Source organism: Mustela erminea, chromosome 9, assembly GCF_009829155.1.
Source record: "Mustela erminea isolate mMusErm1 chromosome 9, mMusErm1.Pri, whole genome shotgun sequence".
NCBI lineage: Eukaryota > Metazoa > Chordata > Mammalia > Carnivora > Mustelidae > Mustela > Mustela erminea.
The window spans coordinates 5,693,301-5,704,253 of record NC_045622.1 but is presented as its reverse complement, the minus strand read 5'-3'; the positions used below and the strand labels follow the sequence as shown (position 1 = coordinate 5,704,253).

Sequence of the window (10,953 nt, the reverse complement as noted above, 5' to 3'; positions counted from 1 at the left end):
CTTAGGTCATTGAGCTCAGGATCCTGAAATTGAGCCCCAAGTGGGCTCCATGCTTAGTGGGGAGCCTTGAGATTTTCTCTCTCCCTCTGCCCCTCCCCCTGCTTGCACTGGTGCTCTTTCTCTCTCTCTCTCAAATAAATAAACAATAAATCTTTAAAGAAAGAGAAGAAAGATTGTAACCACCTATAGCCCTGGTATTTCTGTAACTGAACTGGTCTAATTTTAATTTTATTGTGTCTTCCTGAATAAATGAACCAAAACGTCTATCACTGCCACTCAGTCCCTAGTAGGTATAAATCTAATATTAGGGAGAAAGAAATTTGGGCTCGACACCGTTATTTTCTCTTATTTCAGGCAAAAATAGAAGAAGTGCAGTGTCTTTGCTGGTTCAGGTCGCCATTATGCTGGTATAGCTGTAACTACGTACGGTGACAGATGTTAACTAGACTTATTGTAGGGATCATTTAGCAATATAACCAAGTCCTAAATCATTATGTTGTACACCTGAAATTAATGTATGGCATATGTCAATTATACCTCAATTTAAAAAAACAAAACTGGTTTAGGCTTCACCAGCTAAAGAGCTTAACTTTAGAAATAGCATTAGACTACAATCACCTGTCACTTATTCATTGATCCTGAGCACTAGCTGCCAAATCGATAAAAGGATCCGTTTTCTGATTCACAAATGAATAAAGTACTTACATATGAAAGATTTTGTGTTATTTCTCCCACAACTTTAAACCCCTTGGAGGAAGTGACCAGACTTTGCAGTAAGTTTAGCCCCAATTCGCAGAAATTCACTTTGGTTTCCCTTTCGAAATCTTTGCCTCAAAGCCATTAACGATCGCAGTGAGAGCTCACAGGTTTAACTATCACGGATTTTTTTGTTTTGCATCCCCCTGGAGACAGTGACGTAGGGATGGGGAAAGGCGGGGCCAAGGGGGCGGTACGAGGGGGCGTGGCCAAATGGCGTTATTAAGGAGCGGTACTAGGGCGGGGCCTCGAGGAGTTGAGAACCGAAGTCGAGCGCGTCATTTCCGTCTGCTGTGTAACCGAGGAGTCCCGCGGAGCTCGGGAGGGCGGCGATTGACAGGTGAAGGGAACGGTGTCCCCTCCCTCTCGTCAGTACCACAGCAGTTCCGCCCGCCTTTGTGGCGCCTGGTCTGATCCTACCCTTCTCCAGAACCCTACATGCCCCCTGCTCTTGAGTTCCGCTCCCCAGCCCACCCCTTTAAAACGTTCGGCGTCCCTGAGGTCGCCGCCTCCCCACCCCCGCCGGCCTCCAGCCCCTCTGACCCCCTTGCTGGGGCTGGACGCGCTCCCTGCTCGTTCCGCCACCTCCCGGCCCCCGCTCTTCGCACCCCCTAGAGACCTGGTTTCTCCCCCTTGAGGCCAAGGGCAAAATAACTTGTTAACCCACCATACTTTTTTTTTTTTTTCTGGACTTTTTATTTCCGGTTCGACCCGTGACACGGTTTCCTGTCGTTTCATTGCGTTGTTTGGAGCTAGAAAAGGGAAAAGCGTTCTTTCAAGCAGTACCTTAGTGGTGGTTTGCCCTCCTCCGCCCTCAGGATGAAGGACTACAAGGGAAAAAGGAAGAGCGAAATGACCGAACTGATTTAAAAAAAAAAAAAAAAAAAAAAGTCAGGAAACACTTTGGTGGGTTCACCAAAACAGAGGAGGAAGTGTAGGTTCTGATCCCAGCAAATCAGCTTAAATACTCTTGCCCAGCTTTTAAAGTAGTGGTACCGAGAAGTCAGAGACGGACCTTGGGGGCTTTTTCTCGTGAAGATAAGGTCATTGGAGTCTTCATCTATTAAAATAAAAATTACCGGCGATTTGAGATAGAAAGTCTCCCATTTCTGAATCTGCAGGTGGAACCTGGATGTAGTCAATTCCTCCGTTTCGCGAGCGGTGTGATTCGGTCGTGCTTTTTAGTGTCTGCAAATGAAGCGGTGTTTTCCTGTCGGTTAGTTTAGAGCCTCGTTAAAACCCTGTGAAACCGGTATTGCCGTCGGTCGCAGGCCACCAGCTGTCCCTGCCGGCTCTCTTCTCCGGACTGTGTTCTCTTAAACCTACTCAAAAGACGTCCACTCTTCAATTAGTGCCTCTCGGTCACCTTTGATTTCTCCCTCGCTCCGGGATCATACCTAACAACATCTTAATATGCTTTAATGTCTCGCATATTTAAAAAAGAACACCCCTGGAGTCCATGCCTGCCCGCCAGCCGCTCTGTATCTCGGCTTCTAAGCAGATGTTCTTGTACTTACTGTCCCCACTTGGCCACCCCCTTAACCTATACCGGGCTTTCTTCTTGGCTACTCCGCTGTAAACAGTACTTAAAAGCACTGCCCAGCGACTTTATCTGGCCAAATCTTGTTCTTTATGTCAATTTACTTGACCCTCCGTGTACCTTTGACAGAACTGAGCACATTCTTGGGATATGCGGGGTACCCTCACGGGTCAGTGATGTGAGGGACTCGTTTCTCAATCAGTAAGGTTGAATATACTGTTGAAGATACTGTGTCAGGATTTTGTGCTGTCCGTAATGCAGTGGTGACCCACGACACGTTGATGAATGCAGTGTCCTCTACCATTTTCACCACCGCTTTCTTCTGTCTAGACAACTGGCAAAACAGCGTATCAAGACCTGATTTGTAGTGTTTGTCAGTTTTTGTGATGGAAATACCCTGGCCGTGCCGAATTTCATCATACCAAAATGACCCCAGGTATTGGGAAGAAACGTGCCCTAGTGCACCATAATATATTATTTCCACCAGACCTATACCTGTAGGTAGCTCATGTAGGCCAGTAGTTCTCAACCACAGGTGATTTTGCTCCCCAAGGGGCATTTGGCAATGTCGGGGGACATTTTTGGTTGTCCCAGCTGTGCTATTGGCATCTAGTGGACAGAGTCCAGGGATTCTGCTAAACATCCTGCGGTATACAGGACAGCCTTACAGCAGAGATTGCAGCCGCAGTTATCAGCAGTGCCACTGCAGTGAAAATGAATAACCTCAAGAAATCGTAGTAAAATGGAGTGTAGGGAAGAAAGAAACTTTTACTATCCTAGGTTTTGTAATTGGGACCCGCAAATTAAACTGACAAGACTAATTAACCAGAGAAGAGGTAAACAAATTTTATTTGCTTATAATACTTTAGTTTTACATGCACATGGGGGTCTCACAGAAAAGGAATTAAAAACCCAGGGCACCTGGGTGGCTCAGTCGATTCAGCGTCTGTTGATTTCAGCTCAGGTCATGATCTCAGCATCGTGAGATCCATCAAGTCCCACGTTGGGCTCACATGGGTCCTGCTTGAGATTTTCTCTCCCCCTCTCCCTCTGCCTCTGGCACGCCCCCTCCCCTGCTTGTTGGCTCACACTCTCTTTCAAAATAAATAAATATATAAAAAAAAATGTAAAACCCACAGAGGAGTTTAGGCCCAGGGTTTTATATACCACTTTAACAAAGGGTGGTAAATTGTGGGAAGGTAAATTTATAGGGAAATTAGTAAAGGTAAGGTTTATTTTATTAAGGTTTGTTTGTAAACACCCATCTCAGTGCTGACTTTTTATTTCTGGTGATACTACTTTTCTCCTGTTGGTGCAGTAAAGGAGAGACAAAACACCTTCAAAAAGGGAAATTTGTGTCCCACTTTTAGGCAAATGGGGAGGTAGAAAGGTTTTCCTCTATTTGTTCTTTCCAAATTGCTTTTAGCTGAAAACAGTCCTTGTGCCAAACTGACATATTTTAAGGTGGTGTATTATGATCCCCTAAAATAGTAAAATAATTAGTAGGTGTTAAATTTTGAGTATTTGTTACCTTTATTTTATTTGATTATAAGCTTAAATGATTTTTAGTAATCACTGTGTTTAAAAACCACCTTACAAAATTCTTGAAAATTTACGTTTTGGTTCCACTGAGCTAATATAAGCCAACTGTGGTACAGCATCCAAACCAGAAGTTTGTAGTCAATTTCCTGTATAATTATTGTATGACTCCTGCCCACTTCTTTGACCTTTTCTCCCCGGACACTTCTGCCTGTTCTTTCAGCTGTAACAACCCTGCTTTCTTTCAGCTGCTTGAGCACACCAAGCTTCTTATCTCAGAGCATTTTTATCTTCTATTCCCTGTGCCTGGAACGCTCTTCTACAATTTTCCTGTAGTTGGGTCTTTGCATCTTGAAAACGAATGTCTTCTCAGTAGAGAGACCTTCCCTGACTGCTTATGCTAACCTAGCCCTGATCATTCTTTGTCCCACTATTCTGTTTTATCTTCTTTTCTTTATTGCACATGGATTTTTTTGTTTTTACCTCCATGTTTTGTTTTATTTTATCGTATTTTTAATTTTAAGTAGGCTCCACGCTCAATGTGGGGTTCAGACTCACCATCCTGAGATTGAGAGTTGCATGATCTACCAACCGAACCAGGCAGGCCCCCCCTTTTCTTTAAATATTAAATATTTGCTTCCATATTTCAGATAACTTATTATTCTGCTTGTTCTTGATTTCTTTTAGATGTAGTTATTGTCTGATATCTTTCTATAATACAAGCCTCTTATACCGAAGTGCCACAACACACATACATACTTACACACACTCATCCTCTTCCCCTCATCTTCCTAATTAAAACCACAACAGAGAGGGACGCCTGGGTGGCTCAGTTGGTTGGACGACTGCCTTCGGCTCAGGTCATGATCCTGGAGTCCCGGGATCGAGTCCCGCATCGGACTCCCAGCTCCATGGGGAGTCTGCTTCTCTCTCTGACCTTCTCTTCGTTCATGCTCTCTCTCACTGTCTCTCACTCAAGTAAATAAATAAAATCTTTAAAAAAAAAAAAAATCCACAACAGAGAAATCCTGCCATAATACTAGGTAGGATCAGAAATTTAGTTGCATACAATATAATGTTGAGTTAATCCAAAGTAACTGAATATCCAAGGTCAGCCTACTTTGGAGACAGAAGGTAGTCAGCAAACATTTTATATCCAAATTCATATCATCATGGGTGATATTATCATAGAGCATATAATCACAGGGCATTACTGTACTAATGCACATACTGGTAGGGTTAATACTAATATTTACATAGTTATGATTGTATAATTATTCATGGATGAGCCAGAGCAAGCTTAGTTTGTTTCCTTTTGTCCCCCTTCAGAATGATACTTTTGTAAAATAAAAGTGAGTTGCTAGAGAAAAGAATACAAATAACAAAGACGTACTATGCAAACTGTAAGCCCACTGATGGTGTGTTAGTATACCACAGCGGGGTCAAATTGCTGCAAAACTTTGACTACTCTCAATTTCTTTATTTCATCTGGTATCACACAATTCAGAGACTGACATAGGTCTGTGAACACAGAGAGTAGCACAACTCTTAGAGATCCACCTACAGAAGACCCATCCTGACCCCTTTAGTTCTACTGCTTCTGATCTTTGGGTCAAGCCTGCAGTGAGTTGTCCTGCTGATGACAAACTAATTTTTATTTTTTTTAAGATTTTATTTATTTATTTGACAGAGTTACTTTAACATACTGATAAGTAAAGAAAGCAGAAAACATGTATAGTTTCATCACATCAATGAAACAAACCTGTGTGGAGTGGGTGGGTGTATATACATATACATGGGTGTACATGTATATATACATGTAAATTTTAAATATATAAGAAAAGATCTGGAAGAGTTACACATCTATTAATGGATAAAGACAACTTTGAAGAGCACACTAGTCTACAAGAAATGGAGATGGATTTTAACTTTTATTCTATATTTGAAATTTTTACTATAAGAATGTATATGTGTCATTTATATAATAACTTTTAAAGTAACTAAATCTAGACAGTAGTATGAATAATTTTTGATTTTATTTTATTTGTTTTTTTAAATAATTTTGGATTTTAAACAGTAAGGAGATATTAAATAAAGAATAATATTTACACATTCTTCTAATACCATTTAGGTATTGCCCTGATTCTGTGGTTATTTGTCAATTACCAAATAACTATATTCTGTGTTTTGACCAGTGGAAAAGAACATGAATAGGAAAACATGAGTAATGAATCAGGGTGACCACCACACTTCAAATTTCAGTATAATTATTTTTCTATTTTTTCTCACATTTCAAAGTTGAAATTTTGGTGTAATTTTTATAAGATTTTAATTAATTAATTAATTAATTATCTATCAGAGAGAGAGACACACACACACACAACACAAGCAGGCAGAGTGGCAGGCAGAGGTGGAGAGAGAAGCAGACTCCCTGCCAAGCAAGGAGCCTAACTGTATATCCCAGGATCCTGGAACTCTATTCCAGGATCCTGGGATCATGACCTGAGCTGAAGGCAGTGGCTTAACCCACCGAGCCACCCAGGTGTCCCAAAATGTTGGTGTAATTTTAAAAAGTGACAGTAAATCACAGATGGCAAAGTTAAGTGTATTTTTTTAAATGATAGATATAGGGACAGTGTCCTTAAAAATTATTAAAGTTGATCATCACGCTATTTATAAAGAAAAGGCTTTATTTTCCTGAAGTGTCTTGAAATACACAGATAAGCTGGGGCACTTGGGTGGCTCAGTGGGTTAAGCCTCTGCCTTCAGTTTAGGTCATGATCTCAGGGTCCTGGGACTGAGGCCCGCATCAGGCTCTCTGCTCAGCAGGGAGCCTGCTTCCCCTTCTCTGCCTACTTGTGATCTCTTTCTGTCAAATAAATAAATAAAATCTTAAAAAAAAAAAAAAGAAATACACAGATAAACTATACTTCATTTCTTTTCTACCTGCTAGCCAAAAAGAGTACCTCGAAATACTATCCTTTGACACAAATTAGCAAATGTTTTAAGCTCCAAATATCATTCCTTACTATCAGTTATCTGTAAATTGTGAGAATAAATATTCAGTTACATCGGTTTTTAAATCAGAGTAATGCCCATGGATAATGCCTATTTTTTTCCACTTTATTTCTTTTCAGGGTTCCAGCATTCATTGTTTATGCCCCACACCCAGTGCTCCGTGCAATACATGCCCTCCTTAGTACCCACTGAATCATGGAACACTACATAAATAGCTAGTGATGTACTGTATGGTGACTAACAAAACTAAAAAAGAGTTACAATTTATTGAGTAGTTACAGTCCTAAATTCTTCTCCTATAGTACCTAATTTAATCCTAATTCTGTGAGATATAGATACTATGAGTCCCTGTAGTTCACAAATGAGGAACTGAGGATGGAATAAGTTAAATAACTTACACAAAATCACTCAGTGAAGTATGAGGTAGAATTTTTTAAAGATTTAAACCCCCATATTGCACCTCTGTGGCTCAGTGGTTAAGCATCTGCCTTCAACTCAGGTCATAATCCCAGGGTCCTGGGATTAAGCCCTGGGGTCCTGGGATTAAGCCCTGCATCAAGCTCCCCCACTCAACAGGGAGTCTCCTTCTCCCCCTGATCCTCCCCCCACCACTTGCTTTCTCTCTTGTTGTCTCTCAAATAAATACAATCTAAAAAAAAAAAAGATTTAACCCCTCATGTGTCTCACTTCAGACCCACAGACTTAACCTATATCCCCATGCCTCCTATATTATTAAAACTATTTGATAGTTTTGATAGACACTGCCTCCCTATTAAAAATGTTAATTTTTAAAACTCAACAATATATACAGTTAGGAAGAAAACATTAATTTTAAGCCTAAAATAAACATTAAAAAAATAGCAAAACATTTTTTTCTTTAATTCTTCCTATAAATGGCATATCCTGTAGAGAATTTTTCTCTTTGGTCTTTGTCTCTCTAAATTAAATGCACGTATTAGTCAATGTCTGTTATATATTTCATTACTTAAGGGATTTGGGAATTATACATTTCACATTTTGAAATAACAGTTCAGGATTTTTAAGTTGAGCACAATTTATTCACTTAGTTTGGACTATGGTTAAGCATCTCAGAACCATATTGCTGCTATAAATGTAATGAATAACATTAGTTATACTGGGAAGTATAGTAACAGAGATTAAGTAAAACCCATGGTTCTCCCTGTGTTCCATGCAGGACCCCCCCACCCATTTTTTTTTAATTATTGGAACATTGTGTTCTTTATAATGTAACCTTACAGAATTGTGACACTGAAAGTGCCTTTGCAGTTAATTTATTGCAGTGCTTTATTTTACAGCTAATGAAACTGAAGGCTAAAGATGTTGAACCCTTTGTCTAAGGTTACAATAAGTAGCAATGTGAACTAAAACTGAACCACATGGGCCGTCTCTTAGTTCAGTAGTCTTCCTTCTATAGTTCCGTGTACAAAAACCTTTGAAAACAGTGGGTTACTTACAAAGCTTATGTATAACTTGTATTTCCTCTCCTTATGTATACTGACAACAAACAGAATTGTTGTACATAATTTATATAACCTAGAGAAACAAAATTCTTGCAGTACACTTTTCTGATAACACTGGAGCAATATTGGAACAGTTTCATTATTCGACCTCATCAATCATTCAATTTTGAATGACATCCTTTTTTAAGATAACAAATGCTTAATCAGTATAAAAATTGAACTTCCTACAAATTTTTTATGTATGGTAAAACACACAAAAAGCAATATTAACCATCTTAGCCACTCGTGAGCATACAGTTCATTGGTATTAAATACATTCGTAATGTTGTGCAGCCATCACCACCATCAACCTCCATAACTCTTTTCATCTTGTAGAACTGAAGCCCCATACCCATTAAACCATAACCACTCTGTACCCCCACCATGACACTGGCAACCACCATTCTGCTTTCCGTCTCTATGATTTTGACTATTATAACTACCTCATATAGGTAAAATCATATAGTATTTGTCTGACTAATTTATTTCAATTAGCATAATATCCTCAAGGGTTATCCATGTTGTAGTGTATGTAAGATTTCCGTTCTTTCAATGACTGAATAATATTCTATTGTATGTCTGTATCACAGTTTGTTTATTCATCCATTAATGGACACTTGGGCTGCTTTTATGTTTAGCTATTGGGAATAATGCTGCTAGAACTTGGGTATACAAATTTCTCTTTGAGATCTTACTTTCACTTCTTTTTCATATACACCTAGAAATGAAATTGCTAATTCATACAGTATTTTTATTTTTAGTTCTTTTAGGAATTGCCATATCCTTTTCCATAGTGGTTTTACCATTTTATAGTCTTACCATCACAGTGCACAAAACTGCCAATTAGTCCACATCTTTGCCAACATTTCTTCTTTTCCATTTTTTTAAAATATAGTAACCATTCTAATGGGTATGAGGTGGTATCTCATTATAATTTTGATGTGTATTTCCTTAATAAGTAGTGATGTAGAACATGTTTTGTCTGATTATTGGCTGTTTTTATATATTATTTGGAGAAACATACATATTGTCCATTATTAAAATCAGGTTGTTTGGTTTTTGTTGAGTTTGGGGAGTTCTCTGTTCTGGAGGTAAACCCTTCTCAGATACATTACTTGTAAATATTTTCTCCTACTGTGTGACTTGCTTTTTTATTTTGCTAGTGTCTATTGAATTTTATTTTATCATGAAGTCTCATTTGCTATTTTCACTTTTGTTGCTTACTCCTTCAGTGTCATAGCCAAGAAGTCATCACCAAATCCAACGCTGCAAAACTTTTGACTTGTTTTCTTCTAAGCATTTTATGGTTTTAGATCTTATAGTCAATAATTTGATCCATTTTGAGTTAATTTTTGTATGTAGTGCTAGAAAAAAGTCTTTCTTCATTCTTTTGCATGTGTATATCCAATTTCCTCAACACTCTTGAGATTATTCTTTGCCTATTGAATGGTCTTGGCACCTGTCAAAAATCATTGGGCATGTATATGTAAGGGTTTATTTCTGAAATGTTTATTCAGTTAGTCTGTGTGTTTGTCTTTATGCCAATGCCACGCTGTTTTGAGTGCTGTGGCTGTTATAGTAAGTTTTGAAATTGGAAGTGTGAGTCCTCCAGCTTCTTTTTTTTTTTAATTTAATTTAATTTTTTCAGTGTTCCAATATTCAGTGTTTATGCACCACACCCAGTGCTCCATGCAATCCATGCCCTCCTTAATACCCACCACCAGGCTCACCCAACCCCCTACCACTCCCCTCCAAAACCCTCAGTTTGTTTCTCAGAGTCCACAGTCTTTTGTGGTTCATCTCCCACTCCAACTTCCCTCAATTCACTTTTCCTTTCCTTCTCCTAATGTCCCCCATATTACTTCTTACTTCTTACTTCCAGAGGTGAGTGAAACCGTATGATAATTGACTCTCTCTCTCTCCTTGACTTATTTTACTCAGCATCACTGATCTTTCTTTATCAAAGTTGTTTTGGCTATTCTGGGTCTCTGGAGATTCCATATAAACTTTGAAGTGGGCTTTTGTATTTCTGGAAAAAAATGTCATTGGAATTTTGTTAGGGATTGCATTCAAACTGTAGATTATTTTAGGTGGTTTTGACATCTTAAAAAATATTAAGTCTTCCGATCTATGAACATGGAATGGCATTTTCATTTATTTATGTCTCTTTAATTTCATTTTTTTGTAGTTTTCATTGTACAAATCTTTCACTTGATGAAAGCAATTCCTAAGTATTTTATTCTAGTTGATGCTTATATATATATATAATTATTTTTGTAATTACTATTTCAGACTGTTCATTGTTATTGTAGAGAAATGCAACTGATTTTCATGTGGTGGCTTCATACCCTGCTACTTTGTTGAGTTCGTTTTTTAGTTCTAAAAGTTTTTTTCTGGAATAATTAGGTTTTCTATATTTAAAATCATATTATCCAGAATAGAGATGATTTTACTTCTTCCTTTCCCACTTGAGTCCCATTTATTTGTTTTTCTTGCCTTATTTCTCTGGCTAGAACTTCCGGTACTATGCTGAACAGAGCCAGTAAAAGTAGACTACCTTGCCCTGTTCTGGATGTCAGA

The 10,953-nt window shown here is 38.6% G+C and overlaps 1 protein-coding gene across 3 annotated transcripts in view; it reads left to right on the top strand.

Annotated features, from left to right (window-relative positions):
* The first annotated feature begins 995 nt into the window (after positions 1-995).
* C9H11orf65 (chromosome 9 C11orf65 homolog) overlaps positions 996-10,953 on the top strand; it is a 66,654-nt gene continuing 56,696 nt past the window's right edge. For all 3 annotated transcript variants that reach the window (XM_032360074.1, XM_032360073.1, XM_032360072.1), the window contains exon 1: positions 996-1,096. The gene's annotated coding sequence lies outside the window, so the exon portion shown is untranslated. The remainder of the gene's footprint in view (positions 1,097-10,953) is intronic.